The sequence below is a fragment of the Anser cygnoides genome, chromosome 7 (genome assembly GCF_040182565.1).
Source record: "Anser cygnoides isolate HZ-2024a breed goose chromosome 7, Taihu_goose_T2T_genome, whole genome shotgun sequence".
In the NCBI taxonomy this organism is placed as follows: domain Eukaryota; kingdom Metazoa; phylum Chordata; class Aves; order Anseriformes; family Anatidae; genus Anser; species Anser cygnoides.
In genome coordinates, this window is record NC_089879.1 from 34,501,887 (window position 1) to 34,527,662 (window position 25,776).

Genomic DNA, 25,776 nt, shown 5'->3' on the forward strand with positions numbered 1-25,776 from the left:
CCCTTATGCTGATCTCTGCAAAGAGTCTTCTCTAAAGAAATATAAGCAATAGGTACATAGATCTTGAGAATTCATGACTTGTTCAAGACAATGTGACAAGACAGCAATGGAAGAAACAGAACCTGAAACATCTCAATTTAGGCAATGTGTTATGGATGTCAGAAACATCTGGTCAGTATATCTGTATTGGAGACCTGGGATCAAGCCTGGAACATAGTTTTCTCACTTTTTCTCCTTTAGTTTTTTATTTATTTGGAACATGGACATAGGATTATTTAATGTATTTTTTTTCCAAGAAAACAAGTATTTTTTTTCCCAAGTTAGTATCTCCAGTATTTTATTCCTTTTTTTTTTTTTTTTTTTTTTTTTTTCCCCTTGTGTTTTTGTTTTGTTTCTAAGAAAAGGACTACTTTACCTTGAGGAAAGTGAATACAAGTTCTCTGCTTAGATTTCCATTTTAATGGGAGTCTCTGTACCACAAATGAGTCTTAGATCATAGCTATGATCTATTATTGTGTACCACCAAAAGTTCATTAATGTGTAAAACATTAAAAATGTGACAGGAAGTGACTGCAAAGTACTTAATGAATCAAACCAAACTGGACTAAATGCTAGTGTAAACAGTATAAAAATATGTCTTATGAAAATTAAAATCTACTTTTTTATTTAGCTTTGGGGTTTATTTTAGTCCATTGTCATTTCTGTGTAATGAACATTTCTTTTGGGGCAAAATCCATAATAAGTTTACATAATGCGTATCTGCAATAAGAGAATTATAATGTAGAATGATTTGTACTATTTAATAAATGGAGTCCTTCTAACTGGCTATCATTTCAGATGCAAATTTTTTTTTTGACTTCAGGCAAAATATCTCATTTATAGATTGCAGCAAGAGGAAGATGAGTCCCGTGGTCAAAGTACAAGATGTAAGTTATGGAGTTCAAGTTTGTATTTTGAGCTATTCTTATTTTGATACTATTCATATGTGATATTAAAAAAGTCACTTAAATTCACACATTTAAGGACTAGCATTAATTACCATTATAATTTGAAGTTTCCTGAAGTGGAATATGCAGAGTAGAAGTACACTGTATGCTTTAAAGAGGTCTCTCGATAACTGGAAACCACTTATACTACATATTAATGAAAAATGTAAATAGGTCTAAGATATACTAGTCTTAGTATTTCCAGCAGAATTGAGGAAGTGTAAAATACATTTGCAAAGTATAAAGTATACATGCAACTTACTCTGCTGTGCTGAATCATCCACATTCCAAAAAGATTAATGCATGCACAGTGAGTATGCAGAAAGGCTTTAGCATGACTAGGGAATTCAAGATCTTATCATCTCACTAATTTGGGAAAATAAATATATCAAAGGAGTCAAAGAAGAGCTTTCAATGCGTAAGTACAAAGCTGATATAAGAACAAGCAGTAGTAAAATGAACAGAAAAGCTTTGGCCGAAATGTAGATGTTTGTCACTAGACAAATAAAGTTTTCCAGTGCAGCAAAAGAGTTGGTTTAAAGATGGAATTTGATAAGTCTGCAAGCAGAGTTTTATGCTGTTGCTGTGATAATGGACATCACGACCTAGAAATTCTGTCCCTACCAACGTTGTAATTTGTCTATAAATCACTTCAAGTCCTGTGAAATCAGGATAATGTTCTGCTGTTTCCTCTTTGACTAAAACAGTCACCAGCATCTGAGAAGTGCTCAGCTCCTGTAGCACTGACTACCATACCAAAGGTCATACATAATCATACCCTATCTCATTAACCATAAATCACATTTGCAATAACTCAGAAACACTAAGGTACGAAAGCTGGTCAGACTATTTATTAGGAACAACTTTATTTAATTCAGATGGATTTACTAGTTCTGAATCATCTACCAACAAACGCAAATTCACTGAGTTCATTATAACAACAAAAGTGTTTTCCTAAATCATTATTTAATAGGGTTAAGTAAATTCCTGACATAATATAAAGTTTGTATTGTCAGTACTTTATCACCTTTATAGATAGACAATACAACTTCTAGGACAGTCATTATTCCACATGAACCCAACTCCATTAAGAGCTGAAATTTTACCCTTAAACATGTTTGTGAAGATTTTATCTAATATAAAAATGTATCAAGTCAATAAAAATACTCTCAAACTTCAGAAGAATCAGCACAATACGAGGAAGAGCTTTTATTCACATCTTCATTTTCCCCTTTTGACAACATGTGGAGGAAAACAGCCATTAAGATGAGCTCCATTATGCTAGCTGATACACTGAGGCAAGAAATACTGATATGCAGTTCAGAGCATGATGATTATTTGATGGGATTGTTCTACATTGTTTATGTAAAGCTTTAGTTGATGCTTGCAGATTTAATTTATGGAAAATGCCTAGAGTGTTTGACAGATGCTATAAAATCAAAACAAAATAATTAACTTGAGATGGGAATAATAGGTCTAAGGACAGAGACATGAAAAGAACAACAAAGTGATTCAAGGTGGGGGAGGAGGGAAAACCAAAAGCAGTGGTCTTCACCTAGTTAGGGTTTGCAAAAGATGACTAAAGATTAAACTCATTGCCAAGGCTTTGCAAAGGCAAAGAAAAGGCTCTAAGAGCTAGAAGATGGAGATGCCAATATTTAGGTGGCTAAAAGGAAAATAAATAAATAAAGATCACTGGTGACAATTTACCACTAGAACAAACTATCATGACCAAGAAAGACTGACTAATATGCTCAAAGAGAGGAAGCTTTTCTTGAATAGATGTTTTATTCACGTGCAAGTTAAAATAAACAAATTATTCAACTGACTACACTTAAACATGTAAAGCACAATGGTCTGTGAAATACAGGAGGTGACATTATAATGCAATACTAGAAGGGAGCACTGTAATCACTTTGTGGGAACATAGCTACTGTGTGAATCAGACAATAGACACTCCTTCAGGTTAAGGTGCTAAGGAGTTAGTCTATGATCTGCTCAATTTATATGCCTTTTGAAGTGTCTACTGCCCTTCTAACAGGACCTGGGCATTACACTGAACAACTATATCAGCCTTTTCCCTCCTGCACAGCAGACAACTGTCCCATGCTATATTAGTGGCAGCAGAGAACTCAAATAGGAGGTGAATGGCTAATACAGTCAGTCAGTACAGCAGATATTTGAGTTTCTTCACAACAACCGCAAGGCAGAGCTTGGAGACAATGTAGTGGAATTTGTTAAATAATAGAAAATGACAGGGAGGCTACCGTTGCACAGCAATTGCACCCTACGGTTCTTATGAGGCACGAGGCAGAACCAAATGCCTCCCTGATCCCTGCAGGCATGATTATTTTATAATAACCATACCCATACCCTGCAGCTGTTGTTTGCCTTATAAAATATACTTCACCATCCTGTGGTGAAGAAAGGAATTGTCATTCTTTTCTAATTAAAAAATACAAAAGGTGGCAGTTTAAGCTGATAGGTAACAGTTTTAGTAGACTTGTAACATTGAACGTGAGCAGCCCAGAAAAGCCTGCTGGCCCTTACACCTCAGACGGTTCTGAGACATTGGTGTGTTACAATTCACAGGCCAGCAACACGAGATAGTCTTAATCTGAGCTTCCAAAACCCTATGGCGTTATGGGGTACTCTGGGGTTGCTTTCAATAAAAGCCCTCTTCATACCTTAAAAAGAAACTTAAAATAAATTTAAAGTTAAACATCTGCTTTATCGTATCTTTAAAGCATGGAAGGATAAATCTCTACAGCATAAGAAAACAAAAATAATTGAATCATATAAGCAAAACAGCCAAAATGCTGTCAATTGCTGCTTGACTGTTGTGAATATGTTCTGCCCTCTGAAAATATGACCACCATGCCATTTTACAAAGCTCATTAAATGGGTGTTGATATGGAGAAGAACCAGCTAGCAAGCTGCAAAAAAATGCAAGGGTTTCTAATCTCACTGGTCCCTTGTCAACCTACAGCACGCATATGGCTAAGCAAGGAGGAGCCATTTTTCATAAATCAGTGGTATAGCAATTTCTGTGGTGTACAAGGCTTCCCTTGCTCCATTTGCTTGATTATTAAAGGCACTTATAAAAAGTATTGTGCCAGATGCTGTTTTTTTCCTGAACCTGCTGAACAAAGTGGTCGTGTCATATATACTTGTCACTTATGTAGCAAAAGAGTGTGGCTATACTTGCACGATTATGTCATCTGTGCTGCACAGGGTAAAGCAAAAAATACACTGAATAAAAAAAAAATTGTGTGTCTGGGTGAATACAAAAATAATAGCAAAGTGAATATAGACATCAAGCAGTAAATGGCAGGATACATTAAGACAAGTGGGGCCTACACATTCTGGTTTGCTCTGGAGTGAGTCTTGTCTCAAAACAAGTATAAGAGAGATGTATTTTATTGTGATGAGAGAAGAGGAAAAAAAAAAAAAAAACACAGACAAGCAGTAACTGACAGAACAGCAGTTTGGGGAAAAACAGACTTGTGTAAACAGAGTTGCTTGAGGGTATCCTTACTACTTCCAGCATATGCTTGCCCACTATTTCTTATAAAATAATTAAGCTCACATAGTTGATACAAATCTGTTCCCCCTAATAAATACTCTCATAACTGCAGAATTATGTGATTGCCCATTTGGGAAAATCTTGACTCAGCACAGCTGAAGCTATTTGTTCAGGTAGCACAATACAAACATACCAGCTAAAGAATGCCATGATAAAAACACACCAGCTAAACAATGCCAGAGCATAAAATGACCTAACAGGACTGCTTTCTAGTGCTGTTTTTCAAAACGCCCTTGATCAAACCATGATAAAGTTCCTGTACTGCCAGAGTGCGTTAGACTATACAAACCCACCATGAAGCACTAGCCTGAGAGTGGCTTTTCATTCATCAGACTGAATCTCTCAAAAGACTACCAAGTTCTCCTCTCATCACCCTTTCCTATAGTTTCCTAGATGACTTTACTACCTCTAATTACATTGCATAATAGAGTAGCAGCTTTCCCTCTAATCAAGTTTTAGCAAGTTACAGCTGACACCATTTGGATCTAAAGAAGAATAAATTCACTTGCTAGATAGAGCACCCAATTTTATACTACCCTAACGTGATGTTTCATGAAAATTCAGGGGCACCTTTTAAAAGGACAGACAATTGGCTAGGAAACCTTTCCCCTTTGCTACCTAACAGAAGCAAGAACTCAGCAAAAAGCTTCTTGCTTAATATTGCTAACAGGTGGACTCAAAAAAAAATAAATAAATCTGTCTATATATAGAAGTTTGAAAGGAAAACATATATATATATATATATATAAAAGTTCATTCAAAGCCTGAATCCAATAAAGAGAAAGAATGCAGGAAAAAGAGGGTGTTTTTCTTTTTAGCTCATGCTTTCCCCTACTCTCCCTCCCAAAGCACCTAGCTCCTAACAGGAGCCCACCCCTTGGAACATCTCCCTTTTGCAGAGTGCTGGGGCACTACTTAATTCTTGACAGCTGGGTCAGCCCAGGGGCTGGAAATCCCTGTGCTGGGGGCTGCAGCTGTGCACTTCTCCCAGCCAGGGCAGTGTTAACTCTTTCCAGGCCAGCCTCCAGCCAGAATCCGTGCACGGATCCGATCACAAAGCAAGGTTGTGTCGTGCACGTATCTAAATGCTGGAGTTCTCTCCAACCGCTCTGTTATAAAAGTATGTCAATGTATGTCACTGGGAATTTTCCTCACAGAAGGCCTGTCACAGTTTGGCGCCTGCAAAGTAAACACATTTTCTGAGATCTTGGTTTAGGCTTTTTTGCTCTCAGCTGATATTCAGCTGAAATCCAGACAAGCTGATTAATAAATTAGATATGCAATGTTTAAATCGCTGCACCACTCATATTCAGAGAAGAAAAGAAACTATTTCAATCCATAACACTCAGAGGAATTACTCACAAAGTGATATTGAGTCAAATGAGCAACCTAGGGGCTAAATTTGCCTAGATCTTTGCTCCATTAAACTCTTTGACTTTGCAGGGTTACATGCCAATTAAGTAGTCCAGCCTATTTAGTACTATAAAGAGCAAAATAGGATTGTGAAACCAGCAGCTGAGCTGAGCTGTACCTTGCAGAGCCGTTTCATTTACTCATTGGTCAGGATTCAACAGCAAGAGGAGGAATTCCTCACCCTACTCACGTCTTTGTATGAGAATGGTCTGGCTCCAGCCACCCCAAGAATGTTTTTCTGCCATACACTGCATACCACGTATACTTTCCACAGTCTTGGTCCAGGGGAATCCCTGTATATTTTCACTATGCCGTGCTCTCTGGACCATCAGTGGGCTGTGTGACCTGCCAGAGGTGAGAAGACATAACAATCATTACCCATTATACACATCATTACCCGTGCTGCAGGAGCTGCCCCAGGCCACTTGCCCGCTCCTCCCTCCGGCTCACCCTTGGCCGAGCGGCGCAGCCACAGAACCTGCTAGCAGCTGGGAGCATGAAGCCGGGGCCCAGATTTTCCCATTTACTGCATACAGGCAAAACCACCGTGTCGCTGTGCTGTGTGTGCAGACTGGGATATAATCACATAGGTATGGAATGTGCATTCTTTAATACATACATACATATTTATAATATAAATATACTGCATGAAAACTCAGCACCTATTAACTGGATTGTGTATGTTTCAAGTCTCTCTATAACTTCCAATGATTTTTTAAATTCCTTTGTCGGGTAAAAATTACAACAACAATTTTATTATGTAATGTGCAGCATCTTAAACATTATAATAAAGTAAATCAAAATTTTGAAGGTGTCAGAGCAGCAGAAACTTATTAAGAATCATGACAAAAAAAGATTCAGCTGTTCAATTAAAGATACTCAACTGTTAAAATGGGAAAATACACAGCAAAAGATTTGAAGATGCATCTATTTCAGAGAATAATAAATAAGTTGGTTAGAAGGAACCTTCAAATGTAATTTCCACTAGATTTAGTTTCCACTAAAAAGATGATCACTAGAGCTCACCAACACTTGATCATATTACCAAATCTTTTCCAAGATAGGTCTTCAAAACAGAGATTTTACAACATCTCTGGATACCCTATTCCAGTTTGTGTTACTATCCTGCTGAAAAACATATCCATAAACTTTTCTTCATGAGACAACATTGCCAAGGAGAAAAGCTGTTAGTGAATGCACAAGACCTAGGATGAGAGAATATAGTCTTCTGCATGTTTACATACATTAACATAACATACATTGTTAAGAAATTAACAAGTGCAGAACGTGATCCACAATGCTACCACTTGGAATTCCCATTCCAAATACACATGAGGGCACTGCAGCAGGGTGGCTGCACAATGCCATTGTGTGCAAAGGCTGATGTTTTAATGGTGGCTACTCACTGACAACACTGTTGTCCAGATACAAAACAAAAAAGGTCAAAGTGATTCATCTTATTTATTTATTTATTTGCTTCTAACCGATCAGATTTTGAGTGCTTGCCAAAACTGAGCATTTTTAAATTCCATTTTCTGCTTAAGAAATCTTAATCCGATTAATACTCAAACACTAAGTCAGAGGCAGTGATTGTGTCCCTTGTTCTCTCCTCTACTCCATGTGCTACTCAGCAAAAAAATCAGAAGTCTTACTAGGACAGATTTGAGAAAGCAGTGTATCGGGTTGCAAGTCATGTGCAAATTCATCAAAAGAAGAAGAAACAGAAGAAGGTAGGCAAAGAGAACATGAGTCCAAACTAAGAGTAGGGACTTCCCATTTAACAGTCTATGGAATCAGGCTCGTTCGTTTAATTTTTACTGTAATCATTATGCGTTAGAAACATTCCAGTGAAACATAAGATTCCCTGATTCTTTGGAAGAATAACCCTATAATGGCAAGTAGATACTTCTCAAAGCTCATGTTTTTCTGGATTCCCAAGGGTTACTTCTAAGAAAATGGGTGTAAACTGTCACTCAGTTACAGCCCTGAACTCTTTTTCATTCAACTTTGATAAAAATTCTAACAATATGATTCATACAGGTCAAAAAAAAAAATGGGTGAGTGCAAGGCCACTGTTATGCACTGCACACCAGATGCAACTTCAAGCAATTACAGTGTTTGTTGTGCTTACAAAGCATTCCAGTTCCTCCAAACAACAAATGTGTGCTTGCTTGCTCTGTAATGAAAACATTACAAAGTGAATTTCATTTTTGAAAACAACTACTGTTTGCATTAAAGGAGCATACCCCATCCGATAACGGGTCTTCATTGCAGTTTGTGCTGTGCAGACGAAGGAGGCACACAGAGATGTGACTTACTTTTATCCAGGAAGAGAAGGTGTGCTGCCTGCATGTGTCACTTCAATACCATATACGCTGGACACGAAGCTCATGAAAATGGCCTCCTGGGTCATCAAATACAGTCTCTCAGGATTACTAGCACCCATTTCTTACTGCCCTATTCATAAAGGTATCAACCTCTGACATAAAGTTTATTAGACATCTCATCAGTTTTATTCTATCTACAAGGCTATTCCAAGACTGCTCCCTTAGGCAGTAAAAGCCTCTTCAAATTTCCAACTTTTAATTCATAGCAAACTTCATTCAGTTCTTCTGTCTCCCATGTCTCATGGTGTTTACTACCATGAATTATCTATATAGTGTTATCACCTCACCACCAAGGGGAGAGAATGCACTAAACTTGAGCCTAAAATACCCTTTCAAAATTATTCAACGATATATTCTTACTCATCGTGCTGACTCCTGGTCTCTAGGGAAACACATGCACAACACACAGGTCTCAGTTTTTAAGGCTAACAGAGCTCAGCCTCATGGGCTGCCAGCTGTAGCTCCTTGTCTGTGTACAAACTCTGAAATTTGAAGATGCTGAGACCTTCACGGTAAAAATAATCCCAGGTGCATAAATTCTTTCTGGAAGAGGTGATCCTACAGTGGCAAAGGCAGCAATAAGACACTTTTCAGGAAATGTCCAATTAAACAAATATTTCATCAGGAGAAAGGTAAATCAACCAACAGCATCAATGAAAATCTTTGTTATTTAGAAACAAGCAGAGATATTTCGCTAACAGACAGCAGAAACCCTGCTATGCGGTACCTGCTTTAGAGCTGGGGAATCTGTCACTGGTTCATTAGTGGCTTTCCCTGCTGATTAATGGCAGTAAATTGGTGCAGATCAAATCAAAATAGCCAAACTATCTCACACTGTTCTAAAAATATCAAAGGTTAGCCCCTTCCTAGAGTCCCTACAGTTACATTGGTGTGTAAGCTCATGAAAAGAAATGCTCTGATGATTGCCATACTCACCAGGAGACAAAGCTCAGAGTACCAAGCTTTTATTCAGATATAAGGGGAAGGCTGTATTACCCAATAGTCAGCCATTTGCATGATGATGGAAAAATGAGAGAGACCCAGGGAAAGCAATTCAACAGCTTGCACTAGAAAATTGTTGTCTGCATCTAAGCTTCAGTTGCAGATTTATGCTTCAGGTGGATTGTGTTATATCTTTGAATCTCCTTCTCTTGGGAGGGGGTAAAAGTGGAATTGGATTTATATCCCTGTGTTTTCTGAACCAGACACTGTCTAATAATATAGGAGTCTAGGTATAGAATGACATTAAAGGCTGTGAGTATTTGATGTTAATCAATGGATTGCTGTCTCAGTGGGAGTTTGCCCATTTCTGCCTTAAGAGAGCTAAATTGCTACATCTAGCTATGCTGGGCGGTATTGAAACAAGCAGTCAATACTTTCTTCCTGAATCAATATATAAAAAAGTAACTCAATGCAAGAGACCTGAAAAATGTGCTAGGAGGAGGAAAGCAAGAAGCAGTCTGCTTCTTGTACTATACCTCATGCTGGTTAACCAGACAAAAACATACATACACCTGGTAAGAGGATACAGTATTTCAGAGAGCTTTCTCGACCCACAATTATCTATGTAGACTCGTGAATAGTAAGACTGAAAATTAAAAGCAGAGCAGGCAAATATTCCCCCTTCCTTTGACACCCGATAAAGAAAGGCACTTAATCATTTGCTTAAGTCTATCCCCATTCAGCCAAGCTGTTAAGCATATGTTTAAGTGGTAAAAAGTCAATAGGATATAAGCATGTGTTTAACTGCTTTGCTGAAAGGGGCAGTTTGCTGTTCAGGGTGTGAAAGATGGGCCATGAAGCATTGCACTGGTCTTTGTCCAATACCGAATCCAGTTTTCATGGGGGACAGCTGAATCCCCTTCCATCCTTAAAAGCAAGGAATATTATAGATGGAATAATATATATAATAATATGGAATATCCTCAGGCAGTATGTCCTAGGAAAAAAGTGTTCTCTGGTGAGAAACCTAAATTTAATCTTCTAATGAACAAAATTTCTTTCTTCACTTTAGGGAGATAATCTAGACATTAACCAAAACCCATGAATAAATCCAGTCATGAATAAAATGATGAGGTAACGTTAGGAGGAGTATGTTGATTACGTAAAGATTTGGGAAGATTAGTAGTGTAAAACAACATAAAAGACAACTTTCTACCCATTTGACACACACCTCTCTAAACAGAGAGTTGTATAGATAAACAAGCTACCTGGATTCACGTTAATCTCAGTATACCAAAATGAGAACCCAGTATTTGACACAGATGAAGTTTCCACTGTCATCTTTGCATTACCAGATCTTGTAATATTTTAATTATAACACATCAGATCATTATTCGTATATCTTAGAAATGTGATCAGTAATACTTTCATACTTCTAGAGGTCTCTGTACAGAATCAATTTAAAAAAAATCCATGGCTACCTGAGAAACAAGTCTTCATCGTATGCCTCAGGGTATATAATTGATAATACCTACCCCAAATGGCACTTATTGCAGAAAAATGTAATCAGCCACCCAGCAATGAAAAATCATAATAGGACTTTCTTTTACATACCAGTGCAGAGAGAAACATAACCTGGAAGGTCCCACTGGCCATTAAAAACTGTTCTTACTGTGGTGAGGTCATGTTAGGTCAGCATAGATGCATATATTACTGACTTTTATATTATAAGTAGACATTAACTTGAAATCAGATGGCCATAACCCAAAGGAGATTCAAATATGACCGTACTTCATACAGCTGGAAAGGAGAATGCAAAGAAGTAGTACACATGATTCCCCATCCAAGAGGAGCAGAGTGCAACTGGTCAGAAACAAAGAAATACTAAAAGCAATGTCAGCGTGGAGATTCAAGGAGTCTAGCTTCCTCCTTCTAGAAAGGCATTGAGAAAGACAAATACAGGCAGCCACTGAATTTAATGGCATTTTTCTTCTTTGCCTGAACATCACATGATCACTACCAAAAATTCTTATACAGTAATTTCCCAAATTTCAAAATGATATCCTGGCACCACTAGGAAAGATTCAACTGATTTGGGTGAAAATATACCCAAATTCAGAAAATCCTCATACAAAATGATTATCAGTCATAGTACCACTAAATTAGATTAACTAATGTTTAATAGAATTAAATTTATCACAGCTAATTGGTTAAAATATATCTATATATTTTTGCAGAATTGTGTCTTCATTTGAAAAAGGGCTTGGTCTAGCTATGTATGAGTGGGAAATAGGGCAAGCTTAAGAGAAAAAGGTGAGATTAAAACAGCACAATGCATTGAAGAAAGAGAAAAGCCTGTAAAGTAAAAGCAAGTAAAATATGGGGGAATTGATGTTTTCAGATGGGAACATTCTACAGTCTAAGTCCAGGAGGACTTTCCCAGCTTGCTAGTGTAAGCACAGGGTATTAGGCAAGCTATGTCTCACTTAGGTTGTAGTGCACCTGTTACCACACTCTTTTTGGAACCACCTACACTTTGAGCACCTAATAGCAATTAGAAACTTTCAAAAAATCAAAAGCAATGGGAGTATAATAATATATGGATTTTGCCGTTTTATAGTGGCCCAGTTTGTTTCACTGTCTTGAAAAAGGGAACACAGACTTAATATCCTAATTCACCTAAAAATTCAAGCAACCATTTAATTAATTAAAGTTCATGTCACTCAATTAAGGAGTGAGTTTAGAAATCAGCAGACCGTTTTTACATTTTTATAGGTTTATAAAACTATCATAAATACTTACGATAGGCTGACTTTTTTTTTTTTTTTACTTAAACATTTTGTTTTGTTTTGTAACTGCAAGAAGTCTGCATTCCCTTTTGATGGTAAGAATAAAATAGAAAAATAGTGGTGCCTAAATGGGCAGCGCAACTGAACTTTAAAAATGTAATTTTTTGCAAAGAAAAAGCCAGGAGACCAGCTTAAAAATATTGACAGTACGTCTGTACTATACATTTTGCAGTAGGGTTAATTTATTCATATCCCCAAGACCTAAATACATCTCTTTCTGCACTCAGGCCAGTGATCCCTTACACATTTTGATTATAGTGTTTATCTATCCCAGTCTCCCCCTTTCTGGGTAGAAAAAATGTTAACTATACAATCAAAGCACAGAAAACAGCACTGGAAAGGACCTTGAGAAAACGAGCTATACTCATGCAATACCTGACAAATACATCTAACTTCTTACAAGGCATCAATCTAATTCATTGACACAAAGCCTCTAGCATGAGCAGATGTCTGCATTATGTATGTAACATAATGTAAGCTGTTTACATTAGTGGTTTGGTTCAGAGCAGTAGTACAGTTTTCAAGTCAATATCGTATGTTATTTCAGTCCACGGAGAATTTTTGGTGCTCATAAGTTAGAATCCATTTGGAGGAAACTAAACCGAAAGATCTGCTACAGGTGCGCATCAAATATGCACCAACACCTAAGGGGAATGTACAGGCTAGAACCAATGATTAGTTCTTCATGCGGTTTCAAACCTCCTGGATGGTGTGGATGTTCACTCTAGGGGACCAGACTAAATTTAGTCTAGAGGAAAACAGGAAAGTGCATTAGTGCAGACGTAAAGGCTTTAGTACCAACTATTTAGGTCCACTACTAAACTCCTATTGCACCTAATTACCTGCTAATGTAGTTATAATCTGTAACACTTTTGCTTTAATTTAGGCCTATTATTTCTCCTTCTAGACAGTAAAACAAATGATTCTCTGAAAACCAAATTATTTCCTTTCTCTTTTAAGATAACATTTACATACCAGAAGACTGTATCCATATCTTCATTCAGTCTTCTGCAGACATCACAACCCAATAATCCACTCTTTCCTCAAGACTTTTCTCCCTGCTTTCACCTGGATCTACTCTGAGTGCTCCACAACTTCCTAGAGGTGTGGTGCCAAGTGAGATGGCACAGAGTGCCAAGCAGAAAGATGGTGGCATCCAAGTGGTCTCTAGATGCCATACTGCTACAACAGCAAGGACAGTTTCAAGGTAAGAATTTTGATTCCCTACTTGATGGTAGGGAAATTCTAATCTGTAAAAAGAACCCATCAACCCAAGGATTATTTCATACATGTTATTGAAGATGATCCTCTTAACACATTCCAGTACAAGATGCGCATTTTTCTAGTGTAGGAAACAAACATAATGCTGATTCATATTCACTTGAGATCTATAAGAAGATATGGTCCCTTTTCTACAAAATTGCCACCCAACACAATTGTTCTACAGTGCAGCTAATTTGTACAGCTGATAATTGCTGTCTAAGTGCATAGGATGACAGAGTTGCCTACGAAGTTCACAAGTACAAATCCAGTGAAGTCTGGATTTTCCATTTATGAGATTTTTTGCTTAAATTTCCTACAATAATTTGTTAGCTCTTCAATTCATAGGAAATATCATACTTCGACTTCAGAAACACAACAAACTTCAGAAAAACACTTGTGTTGATAAACTCAATACATTTCATTCTTGTTTTGACTTGATAAAATTATATATATCATAGTCTATACATAAATGATTGAAATACTAATTTCAAAGTGATATGTGCTTTTTAGAAAGTCTAAAAGATAGCTTTTTAGCAGTGTGCTTACCAGCTTTTAAAGAAATGTCATCAAAATTGATGTGCTTCAGCAAAATGTAAAATGAACTGACATTTTCTTATATAAAAACATACTATGTCAAATAATTTTTGACCTGCTACTCTCTGTGGGATATCAAGGATAATTATGTTCTGGGTATTTGAGAAAATACTATGGAGAAAAACCTCAGAGGTTGGTAACCACGAGGAGCTGACTTCTCTGTAAAATGTGGAGGATAGTATCTCCAGCTGAGATAGGACTGTATTTAACGTAAAGAGATTAGGGAGTTTAAAGACAGTTAAATCTGACCAGTTATTACATATTGTGATAATATGCTACAAATAATCAGTGCATGAAAACCAGAAAATGTCAATGAAAGAGTTCTGCACTGCAGATGGTTTTGATATAAACCTACTTTTTCACACAAGGCGTTATTTAATAATGTGAGTAAAAATATAATTGCGGTACATGGAAACAATGGAAAAATACTTTTTTTTTTTTTCTAAAGCTGGTGATCTGTATTTCTTTTTTCTTAGAAAATGCTGAGAATACTTGTTTTCACTCAGATTACAGACAGTTCAAAAAGCTCAGTAAATGCTGTAACGGTGGGTCCTGGATGTTTCTCCGAGAACTGCAAATGGACAGTGCTCCCCACATGAAGCAGAAAGCTGGTGGCACCCGAGTGGTGCCATATTGCTCCAAGAGCAATGACAGTTCCAAGCTAAGAATTTCTGAATCTTGATGGTAGGGAAATTCTGCTCCGTAAAATGAACCCACCTCTGCTAATCATTCTCTTTCGTTCAACAGAGTAATAGAATATTAAAACACTGTGAGCACAATTCATTCATCTGTGGTCCTCCAGCATGATACAAACATCACTGATTTAATAATTGTAAATAACTAGATAAGCATCCTTTTGTTTCATACATGAATAAAAATGTAACAGAATGACTTAATTTCTTGTGATTTCTACCCTTTGATAATTTAACCTACACTTTTTTTTAAACAGTGATTAAAAGCGACATGTTCAGTAATTAATATTTATATACAGCTAGCAGAGGGCTAGTTACCATGGTCCACCGTTGCTGGACTTTGCACTAAGGCAGCGAGGAGGGCTCACACATTCTGTTCTGAAGCTGGAGCAACCACCCTGAACACACAGGAAAGACTGAAACATCACTGAATTACTTTCTATGCTGTTGTTTCACACTCTCAGTCATACACGGTGATTCAATACCTAGAGTGATCTTCTCTTTTTTTAAACTCTCTATTCGCTTTCCATTTTGTCTAACTACTTCTCAAAAATCAAACTGAGCCCTAGGCCATGGATCTCACCTGAGATTTGCTTGTACTATCCTCTGCACTGCTTGCTGGTTATGTATCTTCCCTCTGTATGTTTTTATTTATTTATTTTACATGTGACAACTGGGTCTGTCTGCTTTGCTCTATGCCATGCCTAGCACCTCCAGGCACCACTCTCTATCAGCAACAGTGAAAATCTTTTAATGAATCTGTAGCTCCAGCACAATTTTGAAAGGCAAAACTACTGCTGTGTGTTAAGAAATAGAGCAAAATGGTACTACTTTGGTATTGACCCTTTTCTGTTTCTTAGAAACTGAAATTAACTATGAGTTCATGTGCACTCAGGTCGACTAGGGGTCTGCTCCTCAGTTATGCTAATAATGATTTGACTGCATAAATGCTTTTAAAACAGATGTAAACCATTCCTTGAAAATACACCTTCTATGGGGAGTCCTTATCCTGTGCCACTGCATAGCATCACAAAGCCTATGGGTTTTTACAGAAGCATTGCTTCCAGAGCCCAAATATAGACAAAACAGGGGACTTGAGCAGTTTCAGCCTGTGGTCCGTACATTATTTCAGAGGATCTGCTAAAGGAATATAAAGAAAAAATGCATTTTCTCAAGCTTCAGCCTTCAGCACACAGGTCATACCTCCATTGGCAAAATCCCAGAAAGTGGAAGATATCAAAAAACATTGCAAAATCAGTCTCTACTTCCATATTTGGCCAGGAATAATAGAAAGTATATTCATGTACAGAAAGCACAAGACTCTGTGTCAGGATATAGGTGTTTTAAAGCCCTGTCTATTCTCCTGCACTGTTGGCTTTATTAATTGAGTCTCAGGTGCCAGAGTATGAACACAAAATCTGGATTGTGTTAGAGTGTGCTCTAACGAATAAAGAGGGCCATCTGTAAAAACAGGTGATTAAAAATATCTGCTTAGAAATAACCATCTGAAAGATGATTACAGATTTGTATCTTTTCTCTGACAGTTGAATGTGGCAGCTTATGAAATACATATGCTTTCCCTCTTCCAAATTCCTCCCAGTAAGTAGAGGAGGTCATCTGCCTTTATTGATAGTATTTGATCTACAGCAATTCACTGTCCTTTAGCAGCATGAAAAGCCTCTAATCAACTGGTAGTGTGGACCCCAGCTGGAAAACGCTGTACACAGTAGTGAGGTTGATACCTGTTCAGAATGAAAATGTACCGCTAGACTTGCTTAAAGCTACAGGTAGCAAATTGATGCTCCTAGCAGGTTAGTCAGTTTGGACTGGACCTTTGCAGCTCTTGCAAGGTGTCAATGTTTGCAAGAAAATGACTAAAATGACTAAGGATTTGCATGCAACAGCCCATTTTTTTTTCTTCTCTTACTCTTTTGAATGATTTATGAAAAGAAAAAATATACAATTCTGAACAGCACACCATTCACCTGACGAAGAAACGAGTAGACAATATAAAACATGGAAACATTGTGTGTGCATGTCATTTTAGCCCAACAGTTGCTAGCAGGCTCCCACAAACATCTCTTCTCAGGCATAAATTAGTCACTAGGAAATACACAGACATGGCTTTACCAGTAAGGACGGGACTTAAGACAAATCCTCTACAGCTGTATGACAATACAGTTGCTGGAAGATGTCTTCATAAATGCACTCAGCAGATCTATCAGATGGAATACTTCACACACTAATTCCTCAAGGCATTGTACAGAAGAATTAATCAACTGTATGAACAAAGATGCCGACAGCAACTAAAACGAAGGCGTGTACATGCAGTTCTTATATTTTGGTGGATTTTAGCAACTTCAGTGAATGGTGCCAGATAACGGAGGCTGCCTCAGTAAATGCAGTCAGGAAACCTGTGAAGGTAAGTTAAACTGTGTGTAAGATTCTACAGCAGTCAGCAGGGACCAGCCCTGTAGTCAGAAGTCAGGGATATGCACCAATATAGCTGATAAAGAAAAACAAAACAAAACAAGAACAACCAACCCCCTTCCCCACCAATCCTAAAACTAAACAAAACAAAAAGTCAGCTGTGATTAGACCACAAGCAACCATGCTGGTGAAAAAGCAAAGAAGAAAGGGGACAAGTTTCCCCTTAGTGACATTCATTCAGATGTGAGGGCTTTGGGGTCCTGCATGGTAGGCCCAAGACTTCTGGCCTGGCTCATGTGCAAGTCACCGAGGAACTGACGAAACACAAAAGAGAAAGCTAGCTGTCCACCACACCATCTACCGGAACTACTCAGCATACATACTGAAATGTGATTATTCCGGCCAGTGAAACAGAAGGTAGAGTCTAAATTCTGTTAAGTCCTACTAAGATGCCTTGGTCAAGAAGAGTAACAGAGAACTTTACGTGTGGAGACCAAATACCTGGATATCTAATGCTTTCTTTTCTGCGAAGAATGGGGGAAAGAAGCAGATGTGATAGGGCAACCCGTGCTTTCAGCACTCTCCTTACCCTGGTGACTGCACCCTGACCCTTCTCCTGGGTGGTGCTGCTGCCGTGTTGGGGCTCTCCAGGAGCACACCTCTGTGCTGCATCTCTGCCTCATAAGCTCAGCTGTGTTTGCTAGTACCTGTGAAACTTTTTGCTTTGGGAGACTGTCAGTACTTATTAAAATGATTCAAAATGAGCTTCCTTATAAGCAAAGCATTTCTCCTGAGGTCCCTTCCAACCCCTACAATTCTGTGATTCTGTGTGATTATTTATTCCTTCAGCCAAAGTCCTTAGAGCAAAAGGATAAAACAACAGGCAGAACTATAAATATGTTTTCCTTTACGAAATGCTTGATCTTTCAAGCATTGTTATCCGCTTTTCATTACAGTTACTCCCATCTATGGCTAGGAAAAACATATGGTATATTGGGTGAGCCCAAGAAACCCTGTCAGCAGTCATGGACATTTCCAGGGCAGTGCTGGGAAACTACTCAGCCCCCTTTCTCCCTTTTCATCACCAGGGCAGGGCTGGGAACTGTAAAATTTTTCTAGAAAGTTGGAACTAGGATAGCAGTACTCCACCCTGTTAATAGTTTTCCCATCGTTTCCCTCAGGACACAAGGTATTTTCTAGATTATCTTTCCTTTTACTGCACGTGGGGGAGGAGGGAGGTTTTCCCAATAGTCTTCATTGTTTTTAACTCTTTGCAGAGAGGACACTGTTAGAGAAAAAACTGAGGTATAATATGTATATTTATACAATATATACTCTCTCTATATATTATTATTGCCCATTCCTTTTTCTTTTCCTGACCATACATTCCCTAACTTGTGTAATTAGTCAGAGGAACTCTGTCAAGCAGAGGACAAATAGAGATATTGATGAAAATCTGTTTGATTTAAAAGCACGTTACACAAATGCCTAACAAGGAAGTTATCCCCTACTCCCCCCCGCCCCCTTGTTTTTTTTGCTTCCCATAATGATCCATAAATTCTTGTTTGTCTTTAGGAGTCAGCTGTACCCTAAGAAAGAATGACATACCACGTATTTTCTAATAACTACTATAATAATCAATTTCATGGGTTCTCCAAGGTTGAGAGCAAATTAACCAATCAACCTCCACTTTAATCAACTCTTAGGTGATTAGGGTAAGTGATTTGCAAGGCAGCATGAACAACACATACCAGCTTGCTGAGTTTCTGCTGACTCAAGAAGCCTTCTGTGTTTGCATAATAGATCTAATAAAGACCAAGAACTACAGCTGTGGAAAGCTGCCTGATATGAAATATTCTGTGAAGGATGTTATGATGATAATCTTTCTACTGCTCTCAAATGCATAACTCAAGTTGGATATATATTTTGTTTGCACACATGCCCAATTACTGGCTAGTGCCTCCTAGAGTGCAGCTTTTCAGAGCAATAATAAAAACCATAGGCTGCCTCTATTTAACGTTAAATACCTAATGTGACTAATCAAACAGTTCTGTTCCATGCCATTGTGCTTCTTCCTCAGATAATGCTTTTTTGACTATCTTAAGTGCCCTCCTGAGGAAAAACAAAACAAAACCCACAAAATTTCTGAATGTGAAGAGTTCCTCAGGTCCTGTCCTTATCTGCTGGCTTAGGGACATGCAAGATGCCTGCTGATGCTGGAGTTAGTAAGTGGTTTAAATACGTGTGGCATATTTTCCTGGGAACCTAAGTGCAAATGTATCCCATGTTACAAATTGTTCTCTCCAAACGTAAGATGGGAGTCAGGGTAAAATCGTGTCTTTGAATCCTGACCATTTAAGAGGATTAAGTCCAGGATGCAGGGCAAGTTACCCAGAAGCCTTTAAGATGCTGAACACCTGTAGGCTCAGGTGTTCCCCCAAGAAAGATGCAGATGTTCAGTATTTCTGAGGATTTGCGCTAACAATATTAATAGCAACAGCAATTGTTAGGGAACTTTCTCCAGAGAGAACATGTGCAGAAAAATCAAATAATTACACAGTTGAATCAAGGTACTTTAAATAATAGAAACTACTTAAAACTACGCAGTGCCTCAGGTACACATACTGAGCTCCAGGAACAGTCAGGCTCTGCAGTGTAAGAAAAGCAATCGCTCCTTTTCCCGAAGCTATCTTTTCCCTCCTGCATAACAGTCATACCTCGTGCCCCACTGAATCTCAGCAGCATTTTCTGTTTTCTTTTCACATCAGATACATCCTCACAGTCCTGATCTCGTATAAATCGACAACTAAGCACCAGGTAGTCAGCTCGCTGGCCCACTTGAGGATGTGGGAATCAGCTACTTCCAAAGGCTTCTCCTGCTCTGGGTTTCAGGGAGAACAACAGCTGGACAGTGCGAGCCGAGTGTCACGGAGTAATATTTGTCTGAATTTTCAGTCAGTCTCAGCACAGGGAATTGATATAGCTTCTGAAGCTAGACAAGAAACTTCAAGACTCCAAAGCCAACTAAATCCTCAAAAAGAAGAAACTGCATCGGGTGCTACGGAGGTGGGTTTCTCAGGGCCTCCCTCCCACAACTGACATAGAAGACCTGCTAGAAGTTACTGCAGCTTAGTTATTATTATTATGGCTGTTCACCAACCAATAATAATCCAACACCCAGTTCAGCTGCGCACACAAAATATGCACATATACCACAACAGAAAACCAACAGAAAACAAAAGGAAATGGCGCTTCTGTCACAGACTGCTTTGGGCAGAAAAGAATTTGGTTTCTCTCCCAGCATCCTCTGATGAAAATAGGAAAGCAAAACACCTGACATACTGCCCTTCTGCTTACAACACCTCCCAAGAAAACTTTTCTAAGCACCTTATTTTAATGTGTGCTGCTCATGAATGGACATTTTTGTAGGGCTATACGGTTAGTCAGCAAAAATTCTGAAACTGCAAATATTAATAAAGATAAGGAAAATGAAACCTTCAGAGGATTTCTGTGACAATACAGGTAAAGCAAATAACTTTCCCTCCCCATTATTAAAATCCCACGTAGCCAAATGAGGCTATATCATCTGGTGGTGTGTCTACAGTCCAGTCACTGGCGTTTGAAGTCAAGTGCCAGCTTTTTTTTGCTGTGTGATTGTTGTATAGGGTTGATGTAGCTTTAATGCACCCTTACACGAGTTTTAAACTACCTCAGGCATTTACCAGTACTGGTCTAGTTCAGCACTAAAGTTTAAAGCTAGCTCAGGTTGATTTAACATTATTCTGCAATCACAGCAGTAACAATTTTGTGAGAAGTGTTTGGAGGAAACTAATTGCCATAAGATATAACCAGATTTGTCCACTGGAATGATTGGAACACTGTTGCTGAGACAAAGACCGGTTTTAGATTCTTTACCATTTTTTTTCTTTCTTTGTGCACAGACTAATGACCATAGCTGCTCAGTGAAACCCTGGTTAAATAACATTTTTCTTATCCATTTCTATGTATTATTCATCCAGATACCATTAACAAGCCCTCATTTAATATGAAAAACTAAAACTGCACATCTGCGAAGATATCCTAAAATGTGCTTGATTTTAAGCATTTTTTCTTAATGTACATAGAAGTCACCTATGAATTTAAGTAGTTTTTAATCAAACTCAGTTCTTAAAGACAGTCAAAAAATTCAGCAAAATAAATCTATTTGAAACACACACACACAAATAACTGATTTTCAAACCTGGTGACCTTGGATTTTCTTGGGATGAATATTACTCCATAAAAAGGGAAAGACGACATAAATCTATGAAATCATCAACTGAAAAGCATGTACCTTTTAATACGGTAAACCAAATGAAGACATTCCCTAAGAAGTAACTCTTTTCTTATTTTACATGTATTTATTTACAGATTATCATGTATTTATGTTCAGAATGTCTGTTCTCAGCCTTAATCATATCAACATGCTTGTAAATGTGTATTTTTTTTTTTCATAAACTTGTGTGGGCCACTAATCTCAATAGCCCTAATAAAAAGAACTGTGTGGCAATTAACTCTAACCCACCCATATATGTAAGCACTGTTACATACTGGGAGCAAATTATCAGGGTAAATCATTTATGTTATAATAACAACATTTAGAGTACAGTGAATATCTGGTTACATTTACATGCATTCCAGCATACTTTAGGAAATTAAAGGAAACATATCCAAAGAAAAATAATTACTGTTTATTTCTGTTACATAATACCTTCGTGTTTTTCAAATCTTTTCTCATTTTATCATGAGAAATTTTAAAATCAAGCTGTGAAATAAGAAATACTAAGAGGCAAATCTCTTAAGTGACTTTACTTTCAGGAACTTGAAAACCAAGTCACTTGTAATGTTTCTTCATTTGAATTTTGTGGCAAAGCCTGACTTTCTATTAGTGTTTTCAAAGAGAAAAAAAGATACTGGGGCAGCCTAAAAGTATCTGGTGCAATAAAATAGCATCTGTTCTTAGTCTTCAGGCCCTCACCACTGCTCCTGTGAGCATGCTGTTGCATTTTTATGCTGCCTGTGGAGTGTTCTGCTAGTTGTCGTGAGAATACAAGAGCGATCTACTCCCCATCTCTTTGCAGCCTGCAGCACTCATGTAGGACAGGACATGGCAGGAGGACACGTGGCCGGGCCACTCGGGCTCGGCCACAGCACCACAGCTGTCATCCTGCCTGCTCTTTCGAGGAGCAAGCCTGCCGTCAGCCCTGGCCAGGATCACCAGTGGTACAAAACAGGAGCAGACTGGGACGCAGTAGGAAGATCATCACAGGAGCAATGCTCAGGGCACCTGGGAGCGAGCCAGGGGAAAGGAAGGGCCTACATACCAGCACGAGAAATTACTCATCAGCACAGTAATCACCCACAGGGCTCTCAGGGTTAATCAATTAATACTCTATGTAAATCACACGTGAACCCGTCACCTGTTTGCTGGCACTGCGCTCTGAGCGCAGTCTGTTTGATACTGGATTATTTTAACATTCCCGGGAGCCTTGTGACCCCAGCAGGGCACAGCGTGGCTGCACAGCTCCAAGACGTGCCTTAGCTCCGAAGCAGTGCAGGAGCGCGACGCAGGCACCTCGCTGCAGCTTCATCTCGCCAGCTCCAGCCCCACGGCCTCCCCGACGCAGGCCCAGCATCGCTCATTCATTTCAGTTCTGCTAACAGTGGCACAAATTAAAGCTTTGAATTTCAATATAACCCGCCTGCTCAGCTATAGGAAAACTAGTGACTTTTAAAATACTTTCCAAAACCAATAAATAAAAATGATGACACTTTAGTTCCTTATTTACTGCATTTTGAATTAAAGCAGTGTTTGTATGACTTTATTAACTCACTTCATTCCCACTAATATTCCTAATTATTTCACTTACTTAATTCCTACTCATAAACTATTTCATAGTTATTTGAAACTTTTCTGATTCCTGAGAATGAATGAAAACAACAAAGAAGTGCTTCACGAATATAAATGCATGAACTTTTCAAGTTCAAGTCAGTACAGCTTCTCCACAGATTACAATGGTATCTAGGATTTTGGAGTTTAACATGCAAGGTTTACCTTGGCCTATTATAGAAGTGACTCTACCTCATGAAATACGTATATCTTCACTGAATCAGTCTCACTCTGCTGCAATGTTTATTTACTCTCACAAAGGCCCAGAGATGATGCTAACCAACTTCAGTGCAAGAACTTAAGGTAACTCTTTTCCAAGTGAAAATTATATGGTTTTGGAAAATCAGGCTATCTCAGAATAGCAGTGTTGTGGTTTTACCCGGCTGGCAGCTAAACACCACACAGCCGTTCGCTCACCCTCCCCCCTCCCTCTCTGGGATGGGGTAGAGAAACGGGAAAGTGAAGCCGGTGAGTTGAGATAAAGACAGTTTATTAAGACAGGAATATAATAATATAAGGAATATAAGGAATATAATAATAACAATAATAATAATAATAGTGATAATGGTAATAGTATTAACAATAATAATGTGTAAGAAACAAGTGATGCACAATGCAATTGCTCACCACCCGCTGACCGATGCCCAGCCTATTCCCGAGCAGCCGGCCCCCCACCCCGGCCAGCCACCCCTATATATTGTTTAGCATGACGCCAGATGGTATGGAATACCCCTTTGGCTAGTTTGGGTCAGCTGTCCTGGGTCTGTCCCCTCCCAGCTCCTGCTGCACCCCCAGCCTGCTCGCTGGCAGGACAGAGCGAGAAGCCGAAAAGTCCTTGGCCTGGTGTAAGCACTGCTCTGCAACAATTAAAACATCAGCATGTTATCAGCGCTCTTCTCATCCTAATCCAAAACATAGCACCCTACCAGATACTATGAGCTACTTAACTCTGTCCTAACTGGAACCAGGACAAGCAGATATTTTGTTTCAGATATCTTGTATGAATATTAGTTCAAAAGTCTAATTTTCTCACTTAATCTACAACAGTGCTTCCTCTGCTGGAACATGCTTGCTGCGATGCATTGCAGCAGTGTGATGGCCACAGCAGGTCACTGCCTTCCTTCAGCAAGGCAAGATGGCATGAGACATGCCCAGTTTGGAGGAGTACGTAAGAATGTCTGTATTTCTCATAAGGCACTATTGGGGATGCTATAGGATTTTAGCCAGAATATTTTGGTTCTAAATTTTGCATTAATAGCTGTATAATGTACTTGAGAGATTTAAACAAGTTTCTTTCTTTTCCATTTTGGTCAAAATTAAAATCTCCACTCTTGAATATTTCTAGCTCTGTTTCTACTAGATCTGCTTTGGGTATAAAGTAGCTCTCTCAAGGTACTAAGTCAGTCAACATGTTCTGAAGATGATTTAGTTTGGCTAGATTGTAAATTGGTTGTTTAGCCTTTGAAGGATAGGTTTAGAGAACACACAAGCATTCTGATTCATATTCAAGTCACTTCTACCTTGAGCGCAGAACTGTCAGGTTCCCTAACCTGGCTGTTCCTGCCAGGCTGAGAAATGCCATAAAGAAAACATGAAGAATTTCCCCAAACAGTCATGATGCTTCTTCTTACCAGATCACACTGTGCCCACTAGGAGCGTCTCCACTTGCCTGTAAATAAGAATGCTATGAACTCTGTCACAGTAAGCTAGGGCAATTTCAATCAGTTACTAAATCTGCGTATTTGAGATTAGTAGGAAATAATTTGTTTCTATTTGCGAGTTTTCTACAAAGCTACCCAGGAGTAGCTCCTACTTGCGGACTGGAAGAGGAGCCATACAGATCATCTACAAAATTTGTCTCAAATCTGTATACCAACCTCTATTACTACCTCAAGAAAGCTAAAACAAAGAGATAAAATATTTACTCCCCATCTTTGTTAAGCAACAATGTTTTCCTTTGTATTCTTCATTATATTTCTGTTAGGAAATGGTTGCTGACAAAGACAGTTGATCTTACATTCTTTTGAACTACTTTCAGTATAAGATACTGAAAATAGGAAATAATGTTCCTAGTAAAGAGTCGTGATAGCAGAGTTGAACTCTTGTAGTTAGACAGGCAGAGCATGATAACTTATTCTGTGTACAAACCTGCCACTAACTGCAAATTACCTTCTCTAGGAACAACATTAACAAAGCACGCAGGCCAAGGCTCCACAAACTGCAAATTTGGCTTCTGCTCTCACAACAGGAACTTTACTCATGTTGAGGATGACTGGGCCCCAGCTTCTGCCCTGAAGAGATGTATTCACCAGAGTTTGAAATTTCTGTTTGTTTTCAGTGTTTGCTCAATATGTAAAGGTAAGCATGTGCCTGGTCTCCTACAGGCTCGAGACATATTTTATTTGCCCCAAGAGGACAACGTTCACTCCTTTTAAAGTAATTACGTAAATTGTTTTATGTAAAATGCTTTTAATTGCATAAGTCCTTTTTAATAACGCCATACATAAAAGAAACTAGCCAGACAGCTTTTCCTCAGACTTAGGGAATTAAGATCAAACTTCACCTTTAACTCCAGACTTTAATGCTTAGACTTCAAAACATGGCCAAGAAACTACACATCTGGCAGCACGGTTCTTCCTGTATTAATCTGTTCCAATCCAGTGTGAGGCCTGAGTTAACGAATCACTGATGCTGGACATCATCCT

At 38.5% G+C, this 25,776-nt stretch overlaps 1 long non-coding RNA gene across 5 annotated transcripts in view; it reads right to left on the bottom strand.

The window, feature by feature from the left end:
• LOC106032688 (uncharacterized) overlaps positions 1-25,776 on the bottom strand; it is a 442,177-nt gene that overhangs the window by 201,034 nt on the left and 215,367 nt on the right. For 4 of the 5 annotated variants that reach the window (XR_010832749.1, XR_010832752.1, XR_010832750.1 and 1 more), the window contains exon 5: positions 6,167-6,330. This is a non-coding gene — a long non-coding RNA (uncharacterized lncRNA). The remainder of the gene's footprint in view (positions 1-6,166; positions 6,331-25,776) is intronic. The other variant, XR_010832751.1, reaches the window with a different exon arrangement.